Source organism: Schistocerca gregaria, chromosome X, assembly GCF_023897955.1.
Source record: "Schistocerca gregaria isolate iqSchGreg1 chromosome X, iqSchGreg1.2, whole genome shotgun sequence".
NCBI lineage: Eukaryota > Metazoa > Arthropoda > Insecta > Orthoptera > Acrididae > Schistocerca > Schistocerca gregaria.
Genome location: NC_064931.1, coordinates 115226532 through 115252615, shown reverse-complemented (window position 1 = coordinate 115252615; position 26084 = coordinate 115226532). Strand labels below are relative to the sequence as shown.

At 44.3% G+C, this 26084-nt stretch overlaps 1 protein-coding gene and 1 non-coding gene across 2 annotated transcripts in view; one reads left to right on the top strand and one right to left on the bottom strand.

Moving 5' to 3' along the window:
- Positions 1–26084, bottom strand: part of LOC126299380 (GTPase-activating Rap/Ran-GAP domain-like protein 3) — a 1486407-nt gene that overhangs the window by 759684 nt on the left and 700639 nt on the right. The gene's annotated exons all lie outside the window — the stretch shown is intronic.
- Positions 2938–3014, top strand: Trnas-cga (transfer RNA serine (anticodon CGA)). The gene has a single exon. It is a non-coding gene; the product is annotated as a tRNA-Ser (tRNA).

Genomic DNA, 26084 nt, shown 5'->3' with positions numbered 1-26084 from the left:
ATACCATCTCCGAAGAAGTAGTATGCTGCTGGATATAATGCCTGGGCCGTCGAACAAATATGATTTCCTCAAATGGTAAGATAACTTTGCTATTCACCTCACTGTACAATGTGATCGTTGGACTCGCGAAATACAAATAAAAAGGCCGTCTGAATCCCACTAACGTGACAGAGAATACAACACACTCACATGCGGAAGAGAACGATGTACATTCTACAAGCTACACGTCGTCTGTGGGACAGAGGAAACTAGACTCATCGCCCTATGACCACAGAACTCTGTGTGCTGTCGTGGCACTAGATAACCTATCTAGATTCAGACAGTAAATGCACGACACTTGTTACACAGGCACTAGCTAAGTGTGCGCCAGTACTTTGCCGTTGTTTATTGCCAGTAATACCCGATATTCTATACAGGAGCACAATATTATAACAATGACAGCCACATTGCCGCTCAGTGTGGGTCTATAAATGTCACAGTACAATTTTAAAACGAAAGATAGCATCATTACATAAGAGGCAAGTCAGCTCCGGACATGAGGTGTTTACACCAGCGAGTTCAGACAACTATGTCCAATAATCACATCAACGCCAAAAGCAGAGTTAACTGGAATTTTGCACGTAAAGTGACAAAATGGAGTGAGATTCATATACGCCTGGGTGACAGCGCTAGGTACCCTGTCGATACCACGCTCATTTAGAGAAGAGAATCTAATTGGATGAGAAGAAATTCAATGCGGTAATCGGCCTACGCTAATGAGGCGTAACAGCGTCCATTTGTGGTTATGCAGGACTACAATGAAAAATCTAATTAACGATCTCTGCTCTGGAAGTGGGATCCCGCTCTAATCGAATAAGAACCGAACTTCATTATCGTCGCGTCGTTTCGCTAGGGATGAGTGCTGCTTTTCTTTGGAGCTTACGACGCTATCATTACGGTTACGTTACCTAAATATTAATAACTAATGAAGTAAACGGGAAATGCAGGTAATCGTGTTTGGGACAACGTAAAAAATTCTTGATCAGGCACTGAGATTGCGTGGATATCATGAACTTATCTTTTTATTGTGTTAGTACAAGTTGCACGAGAACTTAAGTAAAATAGTAACCTGTTTTGCAGAATGGTTTTATTTTTGTTCGGCCTATTAAAGTAGACGTGTAATGTAATCACTCTGATGGATACTCAGTAGTCATTAAATTCTTCGTTTTGAACTGTTTTTCTTCAACGGAAATTTAGCCATAGTTTGTGAAGAAGTCTGTTACTTCATTTTCAACAGTTAAGAAATGAGCATCAGAAATGAAACGTAGCAATAGCTTTCTTGAAGCTGATACACGCAAACAATGTCCCAAAACTATATACTCAGATGAAAACGTTGAGTAAAGGCACATACTATATTGGGTGATAATGGAAGAAATGTATACATAACATCTGGCACCATAAACGCATCAGTATGAAGACCACGATACTTTTTCCGTGTAGAAATAACTTTGTGCAAAGAGGGTATCACTTTTGTTGAATTATGAACAAAAGAAATGCCAATGAGATATGTTTCAACCACTTCGTGTAAGAAACTAAACAGCAATAAAAACAGTTTCACTGCATTAAGAAAACGAATATTCGATTTCAGATGCCAGAAAGGTTATATACATACAGTGTTTCATTGGATACAAAAATATTTATTCTTACCGAATACGTCGAAATGGCTAAAATTATAGCTGGTGAAAACTCGGTAAGTGTTCTACGTCAAATTATTAGAAGTAAGTTGGAATACAACGAATAAAATCTTTCTTGTAGACATGCACGTGCCCAAAAAGATGCTTTGGAAATGAGAAAATAGGGATTTGAAATACGAATTTTAAAAATGCCCAACCTATTCACCAGTTTTACCGCATCCTGATTTACAACTGTTCTTATATCTAAAGAAGTATGTGACAAGAAAATATTTCGAGTCCAGTGAAAAAGTTGCGGAAGTGGTAAATGGATATATTTCAGACCATCTTGAGATACATTTAAGGCGGAAGGTTACTCATAGAAAGAAATGCTTAACAAAATGGTTCAAATGGCTCTAAGCACTATAGGACTTAACTTCTCAGGTCATCAGTCCCCTGGAACATAGAACTACATAAATCTAACTAACCTAAGGACATCACACACAACCATGCCCGAGGCAGGATTCGAACCTGTGACCGCAGCAGTCGCGCGGTTCCAGACTGTAGCGCCTAGAACTGCTCGGCCACCCTGGCCGGCTGAAATACTTACCAATTTACATTTATATAAAAGGGGTCTGTATCGAACAACAAATGTATTTTTCTCTTAAATCCGTAGTACTGTACCTGCTCAAGGACTTTTAAACTTGACATTGCATGTAGAGTTAAAGCGAAATGTACTGACAAAGCGCCAGTAGTAGTTGTGGCGAATCGATTGAGTGCCTCGACGCAAGGATCGCATGGCATCTGGCGATCCACTAGTCACTATTTGTTTCCTTTAAAACAATACCACAGCTAACTTTTTTAAAGATTTTTTCGCTTCCAAAACTAAGCTGTGTTTATTTCTGGCTTGTTAAACGTACTCGCAGAAGAACCTGTATATATAGTAGCAGCTAACACGTTTCATTTGAACTTGATCGCCGGCCGCAATGGCCGAGCGGTTCTAGGCGCTACAGTCTGGAACCGCGGGACCGCTACGGTCGCAGGTTCGAATCCTGCCTCAGGCATGGATGTGTGTGATGTCCTTAGGTTAGTTAGGTTTAAGTAGTTCTAAGTTCTTGGGGACTGATGACCTCAGAAGTTAAGTCCCATAGTGCTCAGAGCCATTTGAACCATTTTTTTTTAACTTGATAGAGAACTGCAAGGTTCGCAGGAGAGCTTCTGTAAAGTTTGGAAGGTAGGAGACGAGGTACTGGCAGAAGTAAAGCTGTGAGTACCGGCCGTGAGTCGTGCTTCGGTAGCTCAGTTGGTAGAGCACTTGCCCGCGAAAGGCAAAGGTCCCGAGTTCGAGTCTCGGTCGGGCACGCAGTTTTTATGAGTTTCATACCCTTCAACTTCAGTTGCAGAGACGGTTTGGTGTCAGGTTCGGTCCTTTATATCCGCTGGACGGCGAATCGCTCTGACGATGGCCCAATGAGAAGGCGAATCGTGTGTATCCGGAGGACATTTGGTGTTGTGTGGTTGGGGGAGGTGGGGGGTCTCTTTGGTTCTACGGGGCGCCGAACCCAGTTGTTGGCTGTTTATTCCACGTGCTGCTTACTTCGATTTCACATAAGAGCGTTCCTAATGTATTTTTGCTGACATCATATCTAATGGGCAACTCAGTTGAAACCACTGCCCTGATTGAGAAGATAGTCTTTCACTTTTAGTTCCACTGCTCCTCTGCTGACCGAATCCCAGGACCTGTTGACTTTGGGTTTCCATATTCCATTTGCACTAACAAACTTTTGAAAAGACGAGTATAGCGACACATCGGGTGTTAATGCTGGCGTCGGAACTTTCCTCTAGAGTATATGAGACGTGCTAAAACTGAGGTGAAAGGTGTCTAGAGCCCACTATTGGAGTGTGAACTCCGTGAAGTGGGGCTCTCATACAAGGATTTACTGTTATATGCAGCAAGACGTTAGCCCAAGACTATTTAGATAAAACTTATTTCGTTTAGGTTCTACTTTATGCAACAGAGATGCAGTCAACTACGAAATTTGCAAACGTAACAATTATGTACGTACTAATTTTTAAACGAACTTTTTTTTGCGGAAAGATATATTTCTGTAATATAGTTGTCCATTTAACCTTTCACCATGATTTTAGCTCGTTTCCAGAACGTTACCTGTGCATTCCCCAAGTGAAAAGGCGCCCTCTTCACGCGGGAAAGCAACAACGTGTTCGACTCTGCGTAAGAGAGAAGATTATCTGATAACTATGAGTAGAGGTACTGCTGAAAAGTTTAAATAATTGGAATGCACTATTCAGTCAACAACATATTTTACTCTCTATTTGTCACCTACAAAATAAATACATTTCTTCACGAACCACCTTTATGAGTCACCTCAACATATCCTAAAACTGTATCCCATCGGCTGCAACGCAGGTACGTAATCATCGTTTGAAAGATAGATAGTCGAGACTGTGTGGGTAGATAATACAACGGCCCAAGTTCTAGCAGTCAGTCGGGATTTGGTCTGGTGCAGTGGGTCTTATGGTAGACTCCATCTTCGAGTTCTCCCCATAGAACGAAATCAGGAAGAGTGAAATCGGAGGATCTGGTTGATCATTTAGCTTCAGTAATTCATCAGATATAACGATCAAGAATATTTTCGTTGGTGGCATTCACAGGAAACATCAGTTTTGAGCAATCTTCCCTCTAAATTTTGGCTTATTTCTCAGGCAGTTTTGCCAAAAGTTTCAACGCCGACATTAACAAGCATTATGGCGCTGTACCCGTCCTTTCAAGTGTTTTCGAATGGTATAAAAATGCACCATTCCATAAATGAATTACACACCCTTCAATATACCTGCTTATAAAAAAGAGAAAACCACCAATCATGTAACAAAAAAACGTGCCCCTCTGGGAATTATAATTTGTTTGAAAAAAAAAAAAAAAGCGGTCTTACGCGAATCAACTTGTGTAAGGTAAACGTCCAATGACATCAGTCGCGCGAGCTAGCCGCACTGCCTAGGGCGTCTTGTCACGGTTTGCGCGGCTCTTCCCGTCTGAGGTTCGAGTCCTCCCTCGGGCATGGGTGTGTGTGTTGTCGTTAGTTTAAGTTAGATTAAGTAGTGTGTAAGCTTAGGGACCGATGAACTCAGCAGGTTGGTCCCATAAGACCTCACCACAAATCTCTCCAACGACGGCAGTAAGGTGGCGAATAGTAACTTCTTGATACGGTAACGTTCAGTCAACATACCTCCCTGTATTATATTTACGGAAAATGATTTAGAGGTAGAACGTAAAGTACTTAGAGACAGAAGTGTTGCTAACCTTCAGAATTATATTGCAAATGCTTGGCACATCGAACGATTGCTCTACCAACGTGTCACTACGATCTGTATCAGAAAACAGGGAAGATATAATTGGTATCGAATTTGGACAATAGGTTGTTAATTTGTTTTGCACAACCTTTGCTGTCTTATGTCCACAGTGCCATAGGACATTCACTTTCAGAGTTTGATGTCGTGTGTTGGTGCCCATTTATACATGTGTTATTTGACTATCAAACACACATAATAAAGTTTCACCTCGTGTCTCCTACGTATCAGCATGCCTGACAGGATAATATACAATAATTCTCTCATTAGTATCTCTATCATATAATTATCGACAGCTTGCAAAGGGTATCAACAGTGGTTGCTTGATAGGTAGGTAGCTTCGATAATAGCTGTATGTTCACTGTCTCACATCATCAATAAAAAGGTTTGATGGTATAGTACGCTTTGAGAGACACTATGACATGAATACTGAATTACATTAAGAAACTACCGATGATAATTAAAACTAATTGCAGTTTTGGGATCTAACGACAAATAACAGAACCCGTTTGTGTAAACATAAGGAATCGGTTTCAAAACTGACCGAAGTAAATACAGTTCACGAGGCTCTGTTATAAACGGTGTGCTAGCAAGACCCCGCGCGGTATCTCAGATTTCTCTATTTTGTTCGGCTACAGCAAGTCTCATCGTGTCTGACCCAGATTTTACGGCAGAGAAAACAGCGCTCCTGAAATGCTACGTCGGTAGAAAGTGTATGAGATAGAGTACGGTTCATGAGAAGTTGCAGTCCAATATCTGGGGTGAAGCACCCAGAAACATGTTGGCGGCGGGATGAAAACACAGTGCACGAGGTCCATTCACCTAACTTGTCTGTTTAGCACATAGCAGGGGAAAGAAAATTATTTACTTTTTTATTTCTGCAGTGCTACTTTGGAGTACTGCAGCATGTCAGTATTGGCCCTTACTAGTTTATACTAAAATTTAAGCAGTAAGATGCACTTAGGTGTAGAATAACTGTATTTATGCTTGTTGATAGTTTATAATTGAGAACCAGATATGTTTGGAAAATCCCTGCACGAGTTTTAAAAGTACACTACCGAGAAAAAAAAATTGAACACTTTGAATAATGATGTCGATTTTGATCAGACGACAAAATATACCACATGGTGGATGGTAGATGTACTGATAATGGTTTTAACGCTATCCGCAAGCAGATGGCGTAGTGACACAGCCACCTGAGCGCCATCTGTGTCTAGCAACAAAAACGGGATGTTAATGGTCATAAAGCTCGGTGTGGTGCAGAGGTGTTGGGCAGCAGGCAACATGCCACAGAGACGCCCTCGTACTTACTATAGCCAACTTAGCTAGTTTGGGAGGGGTCAAATTATTGTCTTTCGAGTGGCGGGATGGTCGCTTCGGACAACTGCTTACACAAATTGAATGTGGGATGTCAGTTGTGCTGCGATACTGGCAACAGCAGACTTGTGGGCATTCTCGCACTCGTGGACGAGGTTCTGGCCGTCCACAGAGCACAGACACCTGCCAAGACCGTCAGATTGTAATGGTACCTATAACAGGCTGCAGAGCCTATATAGCTCAGGTGAGAACAAATGTGTTTCCACGAGTGTCAACACGAATTGTTTTGAATCGGATGCTACACTACTGGCGATTAAAATTGCTACACAAAAAAAAATGCAGATGATAAACGGGTATTCATTGGACAAATATATTATACTGAAAGTGACATGTGATTAAACTTTCACGCAATTTGGATGCATAGATCCTGAGAAGTTAGTACCCAGAAAAACCAGCTCTGGACGTAATAACGGCCTTTGTACGCCTGGGAATTGAGTCAGACAGAGCTTGTATGGCGTGTACAGCTTCAACACGATACCAAAGTTCATCAAGAGTAGTGACTAGCGTATTGTGACGAACCAGTTCCTCGGCCACCATTGACCAGACGTTTTCAATTGGTGACAGATCTGGAGAACGTGCTATCCAGGGCAGCAGTCAAACATTTTCTGTATCCAGAAAGGCCCGTACAGGACCTGCAATATGCGGTCGTGCATTATCCTGTTGAAATGTAGGGTTTCGCAGGGATCGAATGAAGGATAGAGCCACCGGTCGTAACACATCTGAAATGTAACGTTCACTGTTCAAAATACCGTCAGTGCGAACAGGAGGTGACCGAGACGTGTAACCAATGGCACCCGATACCATCACGCCGGGTGATGCGCCAGTACGGCGATAGCGAACACACGCTTCCAATGTGCGTTCACCGCGATGTCGCCAAACACGGATGCGACCATCATGATGCTCTAAACAGAACCTGGATTCATCCGAGAAAATGACGTTTTGCCATTCGTGCATTCAGGTTCGTCGTTGAGTACACCATCGCAGGCGCTCCTGTCTGTGATGCAGCGTCAAGGGTAACCGCAGCCATGGTCTCCGAGCTGATAGTCCATGCTGCTGCAAACGTCGTCGAACTGTTCCTGTAGATGGTTGTTGTCTTGCAAACGTCCCCATCCGTTGACTCACGGATCGAGAAGTGGCTGCACGATTCGTTAAAATTATGCGGATAATATGCCAGTCATCTCTACTGCTAGTGATGCGATGCCGTAGGGATCCAGCTCGGAATTCCGTATTACCCTCCTGAACCCACCGATTCCATATTCTGCTAACAGTCATTGGATCTCGACCAACGCGAGCAGCAATGTCGCGATAGGATAAACCGCAATCGCGAGAGTCTACAATCCGACCTTTGTCAAAGTGGGAAACGTGATGGTACGCATTTCTCCTCCTTACACGAGACATCACCACAACGTTTCACCAGGCAAAGCCGGTCAACTGCTGTTCGTGTATGACAAATCGGTTGGAAGCTTTCCTCATGTCAGCACGTTGTAGGTGTCGCCACCGGCGCCACACTTGTGTGAATGCTCTTAAAAACTAATCATTTGCATATCACAGCATCTTCTTCCTGTCGGTTAAATTTCGCGTCTGTAGCACGTCATCGTCGTGGTGTAGCAATTTTAATGGCCTGTAGTGTAGCAGTGAGACTACGGGCGCGCACACCTCTAGCTCGCCTTTCATTCATGCCACAGCGTTGACGTGAGGGGTTGTACTGGTGCCATCAAAGGATCGCTTGGAGGATGGAACACCGCGCCGTGGCCGTCAGCGATGAAAGCATATTCTGCCTTAATGTAAGTGATAGTCGTCCACACGTACGATTTGACCTGGTGAGCGTTGTCTCTTATAGTACACTCGTCCGAGTGCACTGGTTCCATCAAAGGCCTCATTGCCTGTGCGACGAAAAGCTACAACTTTCGTTCACCTTTCGTGTGGAGGGAACTCTGTCCAGCACTCGATACGTGCAGCGTGTTGTGCGATCATTTCTTCCGCCGTTCCGGCAACAGGCAGCTGACGTTATGCTCCAATGCTCGCCCACACACTGCTGTGAAACTGAACGTGCGCTCTTAGACCTGCAGGAGCCCTCTGGCCAGCACGATTGTCTGACTTGTCTCAAGTCAAACACGTGCGGAACGTGACGGGACGACAGGTTAGGACTCGGCTACCAACTCTTACAGAGCTATACGAACAGATCATGCAGGTGTGAAATAGCGTATCCCGTGATAATATTCGCCATCATTCCCTGCACTGTCACCAATGCCGCCTATACTGAGAACCAAAATGGGTTTGCAGTATGAGTCCATACCTGATATCTCACAACCGCTTGAGCTGCTCATCTGAAGATGTAGTCATTCCACATACTACATACGTAGTTTCTACAATAAATTTTGTATGAACTGCGGAACTTTCAATGGGTGTTTTAATTTTTTCCTTGCCGGCTGTGTAAACGCAACTCGCCATTTTTTCACATGATATCTTGCGAACCATGGATGCCATATTTCTTGACTTCCGGAAGCGTTTGACTCGGTGCCCCACTGCAGACTCCTAACTAAGGTACGATCATATGGGATTGGTTCCCAAATATGTGAATGACTCGAAGACTTCTTAAGTAATAGAGCCGGTCGCGGTGGTCGTGCGGTTCTAGCACTGCAGTCCGGAACCGCGGGACTGCTACGGTCGCAGGTTCGAATCCTGCCTCGGGCATGGATGTGTGTGATGTCCTTAGCTTAGTTAGGTTTAAGTAGTTCTAAGTTCTAGGGGACTGATGACCTTATAAGTTAAGTCCCATAGTGCTCAGAGCCATTTGAACCTCGCCCGATCCACGCCAAAAAATGCTACATTTTCTAAACACTTGCCTATTTGGAGCTCCCACTTCGGATGCTTTCTTTTGGGCCATGCCCTGCATTGATCATAAAATTTGGACGTAATTGGCGATGACGAATAGACGCGGTTCCCTTGTGAGGTAACGTACATTCAACAACATGTCTTGACATTGACAGTATAGTATAATCGATATAGAAGTTGCGCATTTGGTATAATGGCAGTCAAGATGTAGATAAATCTCATGAGAAGTTAACATAATAGTAGTATTACTACAAAGAAACTCACACGAGCCAGAACGAGTAAAAGAACAACAATTACGACAAATACGTTTACAGTATGTTGCGCCGACCGTAGTGGCCGTGCGGTTCTAGGCGCTTCAGTCCGAACTGCGCTGCTACGGTCGCAAGTTCGAATCCTGCATCGGGCATTGACGTGTGTGATGTCCTTAGGTTAATTACGTTTAAGTAGTTCTAGGTCTATGAGACTGATGACCTCAGATGTTAAGTCCCATAGTGCTTAGAGCCATTTGAACCCTTTTTTAAAGTATGTTGCAGCCAAAACAGACGTGACTTAGGACAGGGTTGTCGTTGAAGAAGCATGTGACTGCCGCTCGATTCCATGATCGTAGATACTCGTATGTCTCTTTTGTAAGCCGATAACCGACTCCTCTCCACGTCTCATATAAGAAACTTTCGATGGTACAACATATGTTTATCATATAGTCTCAGGTGATGTTAAGATTTGCACTTACTCTTAAACATGTGCCCGAAACGATTTTTCTGTAAAGATTTCGTAGATACGGTGGCGTCGTTTGTATGTCCTACGCCGTAAAATTTTACACAGAACTTAATGGTTCTTAGTTGCTAAAGATTCCTTTAATAAGCAAACACTCCAACAACCTCGCAGACCGTTACACCCTTGGAATTGTTTGTAAACCCGCATACAGCAGTGCGTTGCGATGACTAAGCCAATGAGTTATGTCGATTGTAACATCCTATGGACTCCCACCTGTACTTGATGTCGTGTGTGGCCGTATCTAAATCAAACCTGACAACTAACTATAGCGTTGGAAATATGTCGGTCAAAGAAGAGATTTGAGGTCAGACCCTAATGTCTGAGAATATGACATGTCAGGCTGCGGAGATTTATACTCGTAATACATCATCTCGAGGTAGGTTAATCATTTACGGGAAACCGTACGACCGCAGAGGATCCAAATCAATGGTTTGTGGCAATGTTCAAAGCAAGACGTAAATACTTAGGTAACTGAAACTTTCCACGTGAATTAAAGGGGATAGCTGCTATCAGCTGCAGTGGGATATTAAGCGGAATTAGCGGCGACGAGTGAAAATTTGTACCGGACTGGGATTCGAATCCGGTATCTCCCGCTTACTAGGCAGGTGCGTTAATCACTTGCACCGCCCGGGCCACAGTGTTATGGTAACTGCACGGACTATCTCGGCACGCCTCACATCCAATCCGCATTCCCATCGAGCCCCTCCTATCCGCATCATGTGGCCATTTTACTCCCGTCCGCCACTCAGAGATTTCCACTGGAGGTCTCACGTATTTGTACATCCTTCTGAAGAAGGTGGCTCCATTGCCCATCTAGGTGAATCAGTTATATTAATGCGTGGTGTGTGGTCTTTCGGAAAACCATATACACTCCTGGAAATTGAAATAAGAACACCGTGAATTCATTGTCCCAGGAAGGGGAAACTTTATTGACACATTCCTGGGGTCAGATACATCACATGATCACACTGACAGAACCACAGGCACATAGACACAGGCAACAGAGCATGCACAATGTCGGCACTAGTACAGTGTATATCCACCTTTCGCAGCATTGCAGGCTGCTATTCTCCCATGGAGACGACCGTAGAGATGCTGGATGTAGTCCTGTGGAACGGCTTGCCATGCCATTTCCACCTGGCGCCTCAGTTGGACCAGCGTTCGTGCTGGACGTGCAGACCGCGTGAGACGACGCTTCATCCAGTCCAAAACATGCTCAATGGGGGACAGATCCGGAGATCTTGCTGGCCAGGGTAGTTGACTTACACCTTCTAGAGCGCGTTGGCTGGCACGGGATACATGCGGACGTGCATTGACCTGTTGGAACAGCAAGTTCTCTTGCCGGTCTAGGAATGGTAGAACGATGGGTTCGATGACGGTTTGGATGTACCGTGCACTATTCAGTGTCCCCTCGACGATCACCAGAGGTGTACGGCCAGTGTAGGAGATCGCTCCCCACACCATGATGCCGGGTGTTGGCCCTGTGTGCCTCGGTCGTATGCAGTCCTGATTGTGGCGCTCAACTGCACGGCGCCAAACATGCATACGACCATCATTGGCACCAAGGCAGAAGCGACTCTCATCGCTGAAGACGACACGTCTCCATTCGTCCCTCCATTCACGCCTGTCGCCACACCACTGGAGGCGGGCTGCACGATGTTGGGGCGTGAGCAGAAGACGGCCTAACGGTGTGCGGGACCGCAGCCCAGCTTCAGGGAGACGGTTGCGAATGGTCCTCGCCGATACCCCAGGAGCAACAGTGTCCCTAATTTGCTGTGAAGTTGCGGTGTGGTCCCCTACGGCACTGCATAGGATCCTACGGTCTTGGCGTGCATCCGTGCGTCGCTGCGGTCCGGTCCCAGGTCGACGGGCACGTGCACCTTCCGCCGACCACGGGCGACAACATCGATGTACTGTGGAGACCTCACGCCCCACGTGTTGAGCAATTCGGCGGTACGTCCACCCGGCCTCCCGCATGCCCACTATACGCCCTCGCTCAAAGTCCGTCAACTGTACATACGGTTCACGTCCACGCTGTCGCGGCATGCTACCAGTGTTAAAGACTGCGATGGAGCTCCGTATGCCACGGCAAACTGGCTGACACTGACGGCGGTGGTGCACAAATGCTGCGCAGCTACCGCCATTCGACGGCCAACACCGCGGTTCCTGGTGTGTCCGCTGTGCCGTGCGTGTGATCATTGCTTGTACACCGCTCTCGCAGTGTCCGGAGCAAATATGGTGGGTCTGACACACCGGTGTCAATGTGTTCTTTTTTCCATTTCCAGGAGTGTATCTGATTCGCCTAGATGGGGAACAGATCTATCATCTCCTATCCACAGTAATATAAAGTTTTCTTTCAGTTAACGTCATTGACACGATTTCTGTATTTAGCAACATGACAGACGAGAATCGTACAAAAAATATTATTTACACATAGGACAATACTCGCTGACTGGGGCGCGAAGTTTAGTGACGGGGCACTATAAAAAATTTATTCGCCTGTTTTTGGGCGCAGTTTGTAGAGCAGTCAGTTCTTCCTTACTATCAAAGGAAAAAATGTGATAGGCATTTCTGCCCAAAATGTGCCTTGTGAAAGCGTTTATCCGGCTGATTTCTTGAGACATTTCAGGAATGAGATATTTTCAGAATCCCATCCCTCAGAAAAGTTGACGCTGTTAGATACCATCACCTGCTTCGATTTGACAAGCGTGGGACAAGAATATGCCACTACTTTTCCGAAGGAACAACCTACATTAGTGTATACATAAATACGCCACAATCCAGTCTATAGTGCATGGTGGAAGATGCTTCGTACCAATAATAGCCTCTCTGTCCCATTGTCATCGTGTACAAAGTGAGAGAAAATAACTGCTTGACGGCTCCGTATCCACCCCAGTATCTTTCTTCTCAATCAGTCGCGAATCCATGTGATCCACTTGTGCTGAGGGATCGTTGAATATAGGCAACGGAGAAAAGGACAGCAATCGATCGCGAAATCCATCACTTTATTACAGCAGTTCTAGGTTTCAACTCTCATGCAATCACCTTCAGTGCATATAACAACAGGTGGCACTTATCCAACGTGTCACGTAGAAAAAAATGTTCGTTCAGAGCTTACAGGAGTCTAACATGAACTCACGGACTCCTGTAAGCTCTATAACAATATTAATTACTACGGAACAAATGGTTCAAATGGCTCTGAGCACTATGGGGCTTAACATCTATGGTCATCAGTCCCCTAGAACTTAGAACTACTTAAACCTAAGGACATCACACAACACCCAGTCATCACGAGGCAGAGAAAATCCCTGACCCCGCCGGGAATCGAACCCGGGAACCCGGGCGCGGGAAGCGAGAACGCTACCGTACTACGGAACACTTTAAACTAATATCACCTATTGTTATATGCAAGTTGATTACCTAAAAGTTGAAATATAGATCCACTGTAATAAAACAACGGATTTTGGGATTTGTGTTGTCATCGCCAGACACGACACTTGCTAGGTGGAAGCCTTTAAATCGGCTGCGGTCCGGTAGTATACGTCGGACCCGCGTGTCGCCACTATCAGTGATTGCCGCCACACGGCAGGTCTAGTCTAGAGACTCCCTAGCACTCGCCCAGTTGTACAGCCGACTTTGCTAGCGATGGTTCGCTGTCTACATACGCTCTCATTTGCCGAGACGACAGTTTAACATAGCCTTCAGCTACGTCATTTGCTACGACCTAGCAAGGCGCCATATTCAGTTACTATTCTGAACAGATAATATTGTGAATCATGTACCGTCAAGAGCGACGTTCATCATTAATGGGTTAAAGTTAAGTATCAAACTAACTATGTCCGCTTTCTGAATTCTCATTCCTTGTCATGTTCCAGACCTCACGTCGGTATAGTTGTTCCCTCCTCACGCCAGCCTGGGTGAGCTAAAACGCGTGCATTTCGGCCTCCCCTCGTAACACGGTCAACACAACCGAATTGGTTCCTGTTTTTTTTCTCCATTATCTTTCTTCTTATTCGCATTATTCCTGTGCAATATAAACAACTCATACAGCATTATTACAGCACAGTTTGCGTCGGAAAAGATTTTTCTTCATTTAGTCAACACGGCTCCGAAAGAGCAATGTCGCATTCCTTTCAGATATCACAAATTAAGTTGCCTTATGGTGTCTAACACTTTCGTAACTTTATACCGATCTATTACTATCCTAGCAGAGCATTGCTGAATTTTTCTAATGCCTGCTTTACATAACCTTAAACACAGGAGCACCACCCTAAAAAGTTTTACTGCTACCTTGTACGGGTTTTCCAAGCACAGTGCTATGTACTACACCTCCAAACTCTATCCAACAAATTAAGCCATCCGTTCATCTTTCCAAACACCAATTTCATGCTTTCGTTTCGTTTGATATGTCTTTAGGAAAAATTGTATTAATACAATTGTCAATACTTACAACCCACTCGAAAACAAATGAACAAACAAAACACTGTGCTAAGTGCGGAACATGTGAAAATGCAGTGCGCTCCTACTTCTGTGAAAAAAATAACAAATGCAGCAAACGCAGAAGAGGGTCACAGAAGCCGAAAGGTGAATGTACAACCAGAATATTATATCAACCTCCGCTAACATCGAGGGAAAACGTATTGGACTTCAGAACATGTAAACATGAGGGAAAACACTGCAAGCTGATCATAAACCAGACTGATAAAGAAATAAATATTTTCAATCCATAGATACCAAAATGTAGAAGAATATTACGTATACTGTATTTCAGAACGACCACTGACGATGCTCTGCAAATAAAAGCAAAACGCATCTGCTGTAAAACACTCTTAAGCTGCAGTAAGCTTAGAACGGGAAACTCGGTCATAACTGGTACCTTCTGAGTATTTAAACTATGCAACAGCTCCCATAAATTTACTGCTAACGTAGTAACGCGATACTACGAGGTCCTTTGTCTCTTTATAAGCGTTATCTTGCCTTGATTTTTGTTAGAAGTTAGTAGTCATTCAGTGCATCCAGTAGAAATATCATCCATATTGTCCAGCGATGATACTTTCGGACAGGAGCAGCATTGTTAGCGAACAGTCTGGGAAAACAGCTGACCCTGTCATGTATGCTGATAATAGCAGTTGCCATATCACGTTCCCTTGGTGCACATCCGACGTTAATTTCACTTCCGCTGGGCATTAGCCATTTAGTATGACTTATCTTGAAGATATTTAAGGAAACTTCGGAAAATCTAGATCATTGCTGTCGAATGTAAATTTGAGCCAGTCTATTAATCAGAGTCCGTCTCCAGACCTGTAAACATTGCTCCTTCTAGATCGGTGGAAATCTGAGAAAATTTACGTACGAAGGATGTGAACTCAACGCTTTCAGAAACACGAACTTGTACTGTACATGGCCAAACACAGGAAACCTTACGTTTCAGTGTACGTAGATGCCATGCTTACTTGAAGAGTCAGAAAGATATGAAACAATTAAGTTTTGTGAGAGGGATAGTTAGAGTCTTTACTAGAATCACTGACTTTATCGAAATATTACTCAGAAGACCTACAAAATTCGTGGTCAGGAACATCACGATGGACAAGGGCAAATGTAACCCGTAAGGATAATATTTGGCGCTATGCAGTAACACAGCGAAATATTTGGCGCTCTGGTTAATTTTATTTCATAATTACGACTACCACACCCGCCTCCGTAGTTGCGGTCGATAAGGCACGCCTGTGTGGTAGCGTTCGACCCGGAGGACACCCTGTTCGAATTTTGATGGGGGATGAAGTTTTCGCTTCCAGCATGTGGCCGGCAAGGTGCGGAGGTGGTGGTTGCCGATCGCGAGTCTTTGCGCCAATGCCCTGGGTGAAATTCGAAACTTCTCCACAGTCTCTCATCAGTCGAGGGCATGTCACACTGTTGAAGATGATCAGTTCTTCACCTGGGTGCGTAAAGCTACGCAGCCACCTTGGCGCTATTCGAGAGGAGTAGCGTATGTGCAGGCACAGGGTCTCTCTCTCTCTCTCTCTCTCTCTCTCTCTCTCTCTCTCCATTCCCTCATCATCATTATCATCGTCATCATCATCATATTCACTATTGGCCATTAAAATTGCTACACCAAGAAGAAATGCAGATGATAAACGGGTATTCATCGGAAAAATACATTATACTAGAACTTACATGTGATTACATTTTCACACAATTTGGATGCATAGATCCTGAGAAATCAGTAACCAGAACAACCACCTTTGGCCGTAATAACGGCCTTCATACGCCTGGGCATTGATTCAAACAGAGCTGTTCGTGTACAGCTGCCCATGCAGCTTCAACACGATAACACAGTCCGTCAAGAGTAGTGACTGGCGTATTGTGACGAGCCAGTTGCTCGACCACCATTGACCAGACGTTTTCAATTGGTGAGAGATCTGGAGAATGTGCTGGCCAGGGCAGCAGTCGAACATTTTCTGTATCCAGAAAGGCCCGTACAGGACCTGCAACAAGCGGTCGTGCATAATCGTGCTGCAATGAAGGGTTTCACAGGGATCGAATGAAGGATAGAGCCACCGGTCGTAACACATCTGAAATGTAACGTTCACTGTTCAAAATGCCGTCAGTGCGAACAAGAGGTGGCCGAGACGTGTAACCAATGGCACCCCATACCATCATGCTGGGTGATACGCCAGTATGGCGATGACGAATACACGCTTCCAATGTGCGTTCACCGCGATGTCGCCAAACACGGATGCGACCATCATGATGCTGTAAACAGAACTTGGATTTACCCGAAAAAATGACGTTTTGCCATTCATGCACCCAGGTTCGTCGTTAAATACACCACCGCAGGTGCTCCTGTCTGTGATGCAGCGTCAAGGGTAAGGCAGCCATGGTCTCCGAGCTGATAGTCCATGCTGCTGCAATCTGTGTTAGTGCAGATGGTTGTTGTCTTGCAAACGTCCCCATCTGTTGACTCAGGCATGGAGACGTGACTGCACCATCCGTTACAGCCATGCGGATAAGATGCCGGTCATGTCGACTGCTAGTGATACAGGGTCGTTGGGATCCAGCACAGAATTCCGTATTACCCTCCTGAACCCACCTATTCCATATTCTGCTAAAAGTCATTGGATCTCGACCAACGCGAACAACAATGTCGCTATACGGTAAACCGCCCTCGCGACAGGCTACAATCCGACCATTATCAAAGTCGGAAACGTGGTGGTACGCATTTCTCCTCCTTACACGAGGGATCACAACAACGTTTCACCAGGCAACGCCGGTCAACTGCTGTTTTTTTATGAGAAATCGTTTGGAAACTTTCCTTGTGGCAGCACGTTGTAGGTGTCGCCACCGGCGCCAACCTTGTGTGAATGCTCGGAAAAGCCTATCATTTGCATATCACAGCATCTTTTTCCTGTCGGTTAAATTTCGCCTCTGTATCACGTCATTTTCGTGCTGTTGGAAATTTAATGGCCAGTACTGTAATACAACTATAACATGACCCAATACACGCATCACTACACTCACCAACACACTACAGATACACATATGACGCAAATTTCACATACCAGCAAGGAAAGAACGACTGCGCGCAGGAATAACATACCTCCAGACAAGCTATTAAACTCGCTCCGTGATATATCCCAGCCAATAATGCCATAGGACCTTCAGATTCTTAGTACTACTACTACTGATGATGCTCATGCTGCTGCTACTAACGAAAAACTGCCACCAATTACTACTATAGGAGCAGTATCCATTTTTGTTCTAATGGTACATGGGAAGATTTTTTTTTACGGCAATACACCGCTTGCAACACCGAAGTGTAGACGAATTACATCAACACAAACGTTTGTTAGTTTCTACAGTAAGCTTTAAGAAATACAGGTAGAAGGAATATGTGGCAGCGTGTCGTGCCCTGCTGGCCTTACATTCCGTGCCCGCCGTTAATATAAAAGGACGACCCCAGACAGAAGAGCAACCACTTCTGCTTTCACATTTAAACTCGTGACCCACATACGCGGCACCATAAATTCAATGCTAACTCGGTCACTTGTTCACTGAATGGGGACTAAAGAAATGTGATCGATGGTGTTACGTGGAGAAACCGACGTGCACTGTCCTCCGCAAATAGCGCCACAAATTCCTTTTGCGTTCTTCCCGTGTTTATAGCACTCGCTACGCTACGCGACTTTGACCTACATTGAAGTTTTCGTTCCCATCCTTTGGAGTCGTAAAACCACCCACAGTCACTGCTTTAGAGTAATGTCACTCGGATCACGTAGTTTGTAAATTGTAGGAGGAATTGTTAAGGAATAGGGAATGGCTTTCGCTATAAAGGATAAAATATCGATAATGACTTAAATAAAATAAGACCTGTTTGTGGTAATTATAGATATTTTCTTTTGTATATGTATGTCCTAGACTTCGATCATGAACGCTCTACACTGTCATTTAGATGAAATTTTTTTGTTTATTGTCTAGGGAACGTTAAGAGGAAGGCTCAAGGACTTTAGAATGTTCAGGGATTTGCTCAGAACTTTCGCACTAATGTACAAATAACCAAAATGAAAGGTATCTATATTCTTCTATGAAAGGTAAAATTATTCCTAAGGAAAAAACAGGAAACGTACATTTTCTGTATTTGTATCGTATGTGCTAACTAAGTATTTTACATTGAGTATTACATACTTTATCAGCGATGCTGCTGCAGCAGTTAAGCTCATCTGAAGCTGCTTGAGGTTGCATAGATAATTTTTATTCCCTTTCTCTTCATATTAAGCTCTAAAGTTTTGCCGGAATTTAATTGGCATCAAATTTCTTAATTTTTTTCGAAAATTAAGAAAAAAAACACAAAGATAAAAACTCCAGAATTGGATTGTTGCATGTGATATAACATAGTCAAAGATAGACTAGATGGTACGATACGAAGAAGATTGGAATGAAAATTCAAGGCAAAGAACTATATTCGACCTTCGAACATATTTGAAGTAAAAAAAAATTAACGCTTCAGTCTGGTAGAGTAAAGGTAACGTCAGTGGTCACTATGATTATGCAGCACATGATACATTGTTTGATGCGGTTATGATGGCCCACAGAACATGTATAAATTTTCCTTCAATGCTGCATTAACTGCGACAAGTATCAAAATGGAGGACTAAGAGAAACAACGCGCCTACCGAATATGTTGTAGCTGATTCAGGTCACGAGTTCCTTCTGATCAATTTATTTGTGGAATTACTCGATTATATTCGTACGAAAGATGAGAACTGGGTGGCCATCTTGTAACTAGAAATCATCACTTGGACTACCGACGTTAGGGCGTACATAAATATCAATGGTTCCGCCTCTGTAGATTTGTACGAACACACGCACATACACACACACACACACACACACACACACACACACACACACACATACACACACACACTTTCGTCTGTTAAATGGTTCGACTCATTGAAATATAAAAATGTGTCTGCTGTCACTTTGTGAGTTAATCGTCATCCGTGGAGAGAACGGTGCTGCAATCGTCTGTTGGACTGCATATACTGTATGTTGACTTGTGACTTGTCTGCTGTTGATGCCCCTTCCTTTGACGAGTGGTACGAACACGAATTGTCGAAGTCTCCTCATATGAGTACATTACCCGATAAAATTGGCCTTCTGGCGGCTGCATCAAGGGTAAATGTTAGTTACCCGTCTTTGACAGAAACTTATGAGTGCAGGATCTCTGGTCACGAGTTGTTTCAGTAAACGGAGTATTATATCACCTGTTGTGTGCTCTAAACAAAAAAATCAGTTATCCGCGCCGTTAGAAATCCTGAATTGATTGCAACGAAGCTGGATTCTATGTAGTTATTCGGCGAAGCTGTACGACGGTAATAGCACAGGCAAACTTTGTTTCACTTAAATTCTTCATTTTTGTGGCCATAGTGACTGTAATGGCTTTATAATTCATGAGGGTATTATTTGGTCTGTCGTCGGAAATATATATATATATATATATATATATATATATATATATATATATATATATACTCCTGGAAATGGAAAAAAGAACACATTGACACCGGTGTGTCAGACCCACCATACTTCTTCCGGACACTGCGAGAGGGCTGTACACGCAATGATCACACGCACGGCACAGCGGTCACACCAGGAACCGCGGTGTTGGCCGTCGAATGGCGCTAGCTGCGCAGCACTTGTGAACCGCCGCCGTCAGTGTCAGCCAGTTTGCCGTGGTATACGGAGCTCCATCGCAGTGTTTAACACTGGTAGCATGCTGCGACAGCGTGGACGTGAACCGTATGTGCAGTTGACGGACATTGAGCGAGGGCGTATAGTGGGCATGCGGGAGGCCGGGTGGACGTACCGCCGGATTGCTCAACACGTGGGGCGTGAGGTCTCCACAGTACATCGATGTTGTCGCCAGTGGTCGGCGGAAGGTGCACGTGCCCGTCGACCTGAGACCGGACCGCAGCGACGCACGGATGCACGCCAAGACCGTAGGATCCTACGCAGTGCCGTAGGGGACCGCACCGCCACTTCCTAGGCAAATTAGGGACACTGTTGCTCCTGGGGTATCGGCGAGGACCATTCGCAACCGTTTCCATGAAGCTGGGCTACGGTCCCGCACACCGTTAGGCCGTCTTCCGCTCACGCCCCAACATCGTGCAGCCCGCCTCCAGTAGTGTCGCGACAGGCGTGAATGGAGGGACGAATGGAGACGTGTCGTCTTCAGCGATAAGAGTCGCTTCTGCCTTGGTGCCAATGATGGTCGTATGCGTATTTGGCGCCGTGCAGGTGAGCGCCACAATCAGGACTGCATACGACCGAGGCACACAGGGCCAACACCCGGCATCATGGTGTGGGGAGCGATATCCTACACTGGCCGTACACCTCTGGTGATCGTCGAGGGGACACTGAATAGTGCACGGTACTTCCAAACCGTCATCGAACCCATCGTTCTACCATTCCTAGACCGGCAAGGGAACTTGCTGTTCCAACAGGAGAATGCACGTCCGCATGTATCCCGTGCCACCCAACGTGCTCTAGAAGGTGTAAGTCAACTACCCTGGCCAGCAAGATCTCCGAATCTGTCCCCCATTGAGCATGTTTTGGACTGGATGAAGCGTCGTCTCACGCGGTCTGCACGTCCAGCACGAACGCTGGTCCAACTGAGGCGCCAGGTGGAAATGGCATGGCAAGCCGTTCCACAGGACTACATCCAGCATCTCTACCATCGTCTCCATGGGAGAATAGCAGCCTGCATTGCTGCGAAAGGTGGGTATACACTGTAATAGTGCCGACATTGTGCATGCTCTGTTGCCTGTGTCTATGTGCCTGTGGTTCTGTCAGTGTGATAATGTGATGTATCTGACCCCAGGAATGTGTCAATAAAGTTTCCCCTTCCTGGGACAATGAATTCACGGTGTTCTTATTTCAATTTCCAGGAGTGTATATATATGCCCAGTACTTCGCAACCTCCAAGGCGCTACGGTGCTTGGAGTGGCTTGCAGGAGATCAATCTTCGTGCACGATGTAGGGCACTAAGGGCACTGAAGCGTGTGGCTTGTGGTTTGTCCACAATCATAGGACGTATACGCCCCATGTATTCAGGTTATCTCTGGATCGTTCAACTCCTGATCGTAATCTGTTTAAAGATTTCCGCACCAGCCAGCTTTCATTGTGTCCAGGTAGTTGTTCTTCAGATTCAGACATCCATTCATGCCAGGGGTCGACTCATTCCGTAACTCCAGCCTTGCCTTCTCTGGTGAAATGGTGAGCTTCTCGGATGTCCTCAGGAGCTCTTTCGCGAGCTCAGCCGTTGCTGTGGTGGTTATGTCCGTGCAGTGGATGGGCACTGTTCTGTTCCACTTTCAGTTTCTCTTTGTTGGCAGCAACTGCACTGCGTACCCATGGTGGCGCATTTCCAGTTGAGGTAGGTCTTAAGCAACCTGTGATCAACCTGCAGGTTTCGTTGAGAGCAATGTCTACTTGTCTGGCATGAGATGACCTGTACCAGATCAGCGAAGCAAATTCGGCAATAGAGAAGCACAGTGCCGTCGCAGAAGAGCGAATAGTTTGTGGATGTGAGCCTCACTGTGTCCCCGCTAGTTCAAGAAGTAGGTTGTTTCGAGTGGAGATTTTCATTTTGGTGTTCTTGCAGTGAGTTTCGAATGTCAGAGTTCCGTTGAGAGCGACTCCCAAGTATTTAGGGGTGTGATGATGCTAGAGTTGGATGCCTGACCATTCAATATGTGCCTCACGATTAGTTTCCCTGTTCCTTAAATGAAAGGCACGCACTTGTGTCTTCGAAGGGTTTGGTCTGAGATGGTTCCGACTACAGTAGCTTAACAGTGTTGTCAGTGCAGTTGTCAAGTTTCTTTCCAGTGTTTCAAAGCATGAGCTCTGTGTAGCAAAGGCTAGGTCATCTGCATATAAGAATCTCCTTGTGCCCTGGGTCGTTGGTATAAATGTTGAAGAGAAGTGGAGCCAAGAAGCTTCCCTGAGGTAGACCATTTTTCTGCGCTCTCCAGCGACTGCATTGATCTTGAGATTCAACAAAAAAAAAAAAAAAAAAAAAAAAAAAAAAAAAAAACCTGCGGTTTTGGAGGAGGGTGCTGATTAGTCTAACGAGGTGGCGTTCTTGATCATATTGTATAATTTTGCATGGAGTAGCCAATGATGGACAGTATAATACGCTGCTGTGAGATCCACGAAGACCACGCCCATTACCAATCGAGTTACTTTTATTTACAAAAGTTTGAGAGCCGCCCTACACTGAGCTTTCTTGAGGATCATGTGATTACGGATGGAGGCAAAGATAGCTAGAAGTAGAAACTCGAACTCGACTAATGTAACACTCATTTTATTTTCATACAGATACAGACATTCGTATAGAAACGCCTCCCGTGGCCACAGAGAATATTAAAATGATTTACTGTTAGCAAAATTTGTCAACTCTGCAGTTTACAGTTTCTATTCTACCAATATTAACAACTTAATTTCACATTCTGATGATTCGTTATAAGTTTTAAATAATATTTAGGCAGAGAATGTAGTAGAGCGTGTCAGGCACATTCCCAAGTTTCTTAATTGTATACTTATCTAAAGTCATACAATAGATTATTTCTTTCGGTCACTCCACAAAAATAGTTATGATTCGTCCCAACGAAGTTCAAGGTCTGTTTGATCCCACACGTGTGGAGCGAGTCCTTGCAGTAGCATGTATACTCATTTAATGTCATCTAATGGTGCTGTACTCGAGTGAGCGTTTTAAGTAGCACTTAACATTACCAGCCGTATTCTTTTAAATGTGCGGCGCTTCGTTGTCGTCCTTCGTTAGTAGCATTCATAAGTCACTAACACGCACATTCTGAAAAGCAAATGCTCGTTCGTCCAAAAGTGTACTACAACAGCGACGTATAAAAGAACCTTGGTTGTACAGCGAACTGTTTCTTGGTATTAAGAGTACCGTAGATTTGAAAATTTGTGCATTAGCTTCTCCCCAAAATAATACAAACGGAAATATAAATAAATAGAAACACACAGTAACGAAAAATTTTGATGCATAAATATGACTATGAGAAACCTTTGGCTGTTTTAAAGGCATTAGTAGTAATTTTGCACGGTGGTTTTTATTGGTTGGTTAATTCGGGGGAGGGGACCAAAAAGCGAGATCATCGATCCCATCGGATTAAGCAAGGATGGGGAAGGAAGTCGACCGTGCACTTTCACAAGAACCATCGCGGCATTTAACTGAAGTGACTTTTGGGAAATCACGGAAAGCCTAAATCAGGATGACCGGACGCGGGTTTGAACCGTCGTCCTCCAGAATACGAGTCTAGTGTGCTAACAACTGCACTACCTCGTTCGGTCGTGGTTTTTGTAACAAATCTTATGTACCACTTATTAACAAATGAATTGTATAGACTCAACTGGACGGAAATGTCCATTGAAATGGCCGTGGGTTTTGTCAAAGAACGATACTGTCATTCGCCAAAGGTTACTTAGAGTTACAGATAGATAAATCACGATGACTGGGAGTAGATATTGTCACGCCCCTTTCAAAATCAGCTCCGTTGTCTAAACTATTTCACTCACGTTGTACTAGTTTTACTGAATCATACAACATTTGATGACCCTATCCTGTTTTATATTTAATCACGAATAATTAAAACTACATGTCGTTAGTGGATATTGTCTGAAGAAAATTTTTTGTATGTGATGTGCTTCAGCTGCCCATCGTTTCTGGAATGCAGTCTTCAGCCTGACCGTGTACGGTCCCAATATCTTACGAAATATTGCCATTTATCATAATTTGGTGACCTCAGAACCCTTTAGATGACCCCGGAATCTTGCCATGTGTTCACAACCTCACTTGGAACTACAATTACGCCTCAGACAGCATATTACGCACAATTTCGCATTTTACATACGTTAGTACGTTAACAATGAACCTCTGGTTCTCCGTAACGGATAAACGTTTCGCGGTTCCCTGAGATCATCATCTTAAGAACATACGGTAAAAATTTTGAATATGCCATCCCCACAATTGGTATTTTTGGTACTCAAAAATCATGGTTTTTCGGGCCTGTCTTGGTAACAGATAAAGATTTTCAAAAACCGGAAATGCCATTTCTAGATAAGTATCTACAAAATGTTCAGTTAAAATCTGAGCCATTTGCTATGATCAGTTACTCAGATAATTCGGTTCACTGTGCAAAAACGGCTAACAAGAGGTTTTTGCGGTTTTCTGCGTAAGTGCGGTAACTCTGAGACCCTGGATCACGGTAATTAATGACGATACCGAAAGAAAGTTTCGAAGTTTCCCGGGAATAGCATCTTAAGAACATATGGTAAAACTTTCCATGAATAGCAATTACAAAAGTGGCCATCCCATTAATTAGTACTTGTGGTACCCAAAAATCGCTGTTTTTCAGAGTTTTCTCAGGAACCACCCATGAACAAGTCGTGCTTTTATAACCGCGTAAGGCCCGCCCTAGACCACACCTAATGCAGAAGAGCCGAACGATTTACTCGACTTGCCTAGGCCGGAAGAAGTGTGTAATATCTAAATTTTGACCGCGTACCGTAGGATAGCTACAATATGCCCGTTCGCTCTTCCGATAGGTATAGAAATGTTCCCTAGGCCAAGGACTACCCAAAATAGCTTACCGCTTATCTCTATGATCAATAGAATCCGACACATGACCCTACTGAAAAATCGTATTTTCGTGCGCGGCATTGTGGAACATAATGGGGAAATTAGTGGTACCCTGGACTGAAGGTGCACGAACCGATTACTCGAACAACGACTGCAAAGAAACAAGAAGTCAGTAGGAATTGAAAATTGCTATTATGCAGTGTTTCAACACACACAAGTTGGAAATTTATTGTGCTAAGATAAGTCATAGCTCTCCAAAGCCAATGCGCACAGTGAAATCGTCCCAAGTATTTGAAGATATTGAGGAGAGTTTACACATTCAGAAAGTAAGGCAAATAATCGACTCTGTCCTATAAGAGTATAAACGTGAATTGCACAAGTTTACCAAATTATAGAGAATTGCAGATTTATCTTCCTGAAACGTGTCTTCATTCAAACACGCAAACGCAATTTTCGTAGAGTTACAGAAAAAATGGCAAGATTTGCGTGAAGTACCAGAGAACCTAAAACTGATCTAGTTGTCGTAGAGCGTGCTTCACACACGTCTGCAGAATATGAAGATATGTGAAGTGATCAACCGAGGTAGTGCAGTGATTACAGGGCTCGTTGTCTATATCAACAGGTTTCAGAACCCTGTATGGTCATGACCGTTTCCCTAAATGAACTCAGGGAATGAGTCCTTTGAAGAGGCCACGCTCCGTCTTATACCCAATACGTGTTTTTACTACGTCTCCCATGACCTCATCGTCCACAGAAGGATAAACCGTAAAATTCTTTCCGACTCGTCTTAGCACAGGTATATTTCGGTTTAGGAATACAGCTACACCTAAAAACATTCCTAAATATGGCCTGTTAGTTGAGGACGCTTCGGGAATCTTACATTGATAAATAAAAACTGTCATTTATTCTGATAACCTTAA